Raw genomic sequence first — 3,286 nt, 5'->3', positions numbered from 1 at the left:
ATGAAACAATAATTTTCGTTCAGGAAGAAATATTGAAAAACGCAGGGACACAATGACCAATTGATTTATTTATTTTACTTCGCTTTTTTTCCACTTCTGAGTAATCACATAGATAAGGATGAAAGGTGTATTAAGACGAAATTTGTAAAAGGCAAACACAAACGTAGGACACAGCCCAAACTTCACAGACCATTATATTGACCTTGTGTCTAGACGCCTGATCATCGTTAGTCTGCAAAATATGCTCCATTGTAACAATGACGTAAGCATTTTTAGAATAAATTTGTATATCATTCTCCCCCTCCCCCTTAGAAATGTGAGCTAAACTAGTGCGCATTCTGTGATATGTTCATTACTTCTCAGGAACCACTCGCGGCCTTCAACTAGTTTATGCTGAAAAAAAAACTGCGGGTTAGGATGTTAACAGATATTTCAGGGACAATGTCCAAAGAATACTGTCACAAACGCAAAATGCAAAACATTTATATTTTCTCATTTCTACTACAACCCTGGCGAAATAAATTCGGCTGGAGCGTGGTGCTGATCGTATGACCTCCAAAATGGCCGAGCTCGAGAATATGCGGTGCCCTACTACCACGTCCCTTAAATGTTCCTTCATGGCACGTTGCTATACGCACGAGGAACTTTACCTAACCTTTACTACTACTAACTACTCATGCCAGGAATTTTGGTATTTTTTATACTTTTTTATTTGCCCTTTGCTAAGCTGGTTCATTCCCAGCCATAACAGCAATTAGTCGATGCAATAAAAAAATACGCCAAACTTAAAAAGAAACGGGTGTCGGCGAGAGCGCACACACACACACACACAGGGGGGTGGGTAGGAACACAAAATTCTTCCACAAACTGCCCAGATGATGCCTGACAAGACTCCAACAGAAAGCTTTCCGGAAACAAGTTTACGTGCGCATAGGGTAGTGATGGCCTTGTCTGCAAACGTCTTCCCAAACTTTCTTATCCAATACAGGAGTAATGAAGTGTTTCCAACTACCTTCCAATCTAACTAAGAGGAGGGAGACCTTTTTTAAAAGTTCGCCAGTGTACGTGGACGAATAGCATTTTAAGGAATTCCGGGAGGCTTGAGGTGACTCATCTCTTTAGTGCCGCATCGTGGACAGAAGGGCGAGGGCGTTCCAAGGTGGCTGTGAATGAGACGCCAAACCCACGATCCAGGACTCCTTCGCACCCTAAGTGTTCAGTACAATGGAATGTGATCTTCACATGTTCGGAATGATACGTAGTGGCATTCAAAGACAATACAAGTTAACTAGACAAATAGTAATTTCGCACCTTATGATCTGTGCGTTGGCATTCTTAATATGAACAAGCTTCCAGAATCCCATTGTTCTAAGAAACATAAGCAATAGGTGATATGTGAAAAGAAAGGAATGCATAAACAAGAGACGGTAGCATAAAGTTGCAGGTTGTTGTTATCAGCTTATCACACAAACATAGACAATAAGTTGTTATTCATAATACGTACTGGGTAAGCATCTGTACTGTGATTGGTCCAAAAATTGTCATGTGACTAAAACCAACCAATGCGTCATTTCTGTTGCAATCCTTGAGTGTCGTGATTGAACATTGCCATTTGTGTGGTGGTTGTGAAGTTTACCAGGTGCTTGACGAATTGCCTCAGCTCTATCCCAACGGTGCTGCTTTGCGAGGAAGCGATGGCAAGAGACATTGAAGAGCATTATAACTTGTGTCCTGGTAAGTGTATTGCTTAATTTTCTTTGATGATGATAATTCACTTTCTTATCAACCTTGCTATCCGACTTGGAGAAACATCTAAATCAAAATGTGACGAACTTCCTAATATTCTCACAGAAAGTTTATTTTTAGTGTAGGTTGTTGGTGTCGTGGAAAATTGGTGTAGACTGGAAAATAAGTTATTTTCCTTGTGTGACTAGGAAGATTTGTGATTTCAAAATCACATTTACATACCTCTTTTCACAGTTGCAAGTCCAGGATTTTCGTAAAACTGGATACAAGAATAACGAGGAAGGATGTCTTCCTTTTAATTCTCAGTTCTACATTTTCCATCTTGTCCTGCATGTCACATTCATTTTTAGGAATGATGGGCCAAAGGAGATGCTTGTGGCCCCTACGAAATATTCCTGGATACTTTACTTCTTTCTAGTCTGGCATATTGGATTGTGTACGGGGTCGAAAACCTTAAAACGGTGCACCTAATGATAAAATATCTACAAGAGTTGGATAATCTTGAAAACTGTACCTTGAGAATTTTTCTTTACAAAAAATATTACCCGAAATTCTGTACAAAAGACAACGGATGCGTAACTTTGAGGATCATTTCTCAAAAAAGTGGCAAACGACACGCAACATTTAGTCTAGCATTGGAGTGACATATTACTTGAGGTCGAATCATAACAAATAAATTTGTCTTGGTCTCCTTGTCGTCTTACTATTTGTGGCATCAGTGGAGAATGTTTCTTTCAGAATGCAAGGGGAAGTGGCTACTGTAGTGCCACCCTAAAATTTTTCTTACTATTATTAAATTTTTGGCCTCTCGGTTTCTATTATCACTTAGATATTCGTAGGATTTCCTTGTTTTTTCAAAGTCACACCCAGTCCCTTGCTTGGCATGGCAAGAGGGAGAACCACGCCCCTAAGGCAAGTCATATTGGCTAGGGTGTTCTTCTTGTTATTTTTTTGTTCCTTTTTTGGTGTATTAGTGTTGTGTCTGTGTGTGTTAGAGCCACTGGACAAGGCTAAAGAAAACGGCAACATTGCAAGGACACAAAGGACACAAGGGAAGTTTTGGCGTCTTTGGGGGACGAAGGACACAACGAGATAGAGGTGACAAGAGTGAGGGTGTGTCTTACGCGGTGTGGTTAAACTTTGCGTTTGTGCGTACAGGGAAACAGGGCGGCGCTTTGGAGACAAGCAGGTGAAGTACGACTGGTGTTCAGGTGGTGATAGTGAGTGGGAGGAGATAGAGATTGATACCACTCCACCCGACTGAGAGAACTAAGAGCGTCTCGAGGCTCGAAGCCGGAACAACATCCTGCTCAGAGGAAGGCACAAGGAAGCTGAAATCTGGAACCGTGACCAGTTCCTATTCACCGCCCCCTTATCACCTCCAACAAAGGATCACATATTCAATCCCCGCCTTATCATAAGAAAGAACAGTGCTTGAGTGAGAATAGGAATGGAAGTAATTGTATGTACGGTGCACCACGTAAGTGACAAAAGGTAGAGATCCCATTAAACTTTATGGCCATAAGAGGTACATAAAAGT

The sequence above is a fragment of the Lepisma saccharinum genome, unplaced genomic scaffold, assembly GCF_977018435.1.
Source record: "Lepisma saccharinum unplaced genomic scaffold, izLepSacc3.1 HAP1_SCAFFOLD_597, whole genome shotgun sequence".
Classification (NCBI taxonomy): Eukaryota; Metazoa; Arthropoda; class Insecta; order Zygentoma; family Lepismatidae; genus Lepisma; species Lepisma saccharinum.
This window is presented reverse-complemented; position numbering follows the sequence as displayed.